The following is a 544-nucleotide window of genomic DNA, read 5'->3' as shown; positions in this document are numbered from 1 at the left end:
CGAGACGTGTTGAAGAAGGTCTCTCGAGGTCTTTCTCGGGTTGAGGCAGAAACCCTGGCTTCCCTTGACTGGTGCAGGTGACCTCAGGGGGCTTCTCATGGTGGCTCTGAGAAGTCAGGGAAACTGGAGGTGGGAGGGGCCTCTCGGCACTCCACTGGGTTTGGTGCATTGGAAGAGGGCCTCATCTCCAGTTGAGGCAGGAACCTCAGGGTTCCTCTGATTTCAGACTCCGATCCCCGGGTCCCTGCAGACTTGGGACAGGAGAGTCAGGCCTCGTCTTGTGTTGAGGCATGGAACTCCGCTTGCCTCTCGAGGTGTTCCCGGGGAGACAGGCCACTTGTCGAGCGGTATTTGGAACCTGGGGGTTTTTTCCCGACGATGCACGGGCGAGTCACTACCCCTTTGTGTTGACTTCATTCACAGGGTGGAGTTCGATGAGGTGTCCGGGCATCGGGTTCTAATCAAAAGGGGACCAGTAAATCGGGGTCCTTCGGAATGTGGAACCACCCACGAGGCCACGTCTGGAATGTCGTCGTGAGACCGG

The sequence above is a fragment of the Bison bison genome, unplaced genomic scaffold (assembly GCF_000754665.1).
Source record: "Bison bison bison isolate TAMUID 2011002044 unplaced genomic scaffold, Bison_UMD1.0 scf7180017864063, whole genome shotgun sequence".
NCBI lineage: Eukaryota > Metazoa > Chordata > Mammalia > Artiodactyla > Bovidae > Bison > Bison bison.
The sequence above is the reverse complement of the archived record's forward strand: the minus strand, read 5'-3'. Positions refer to the sequence as shown.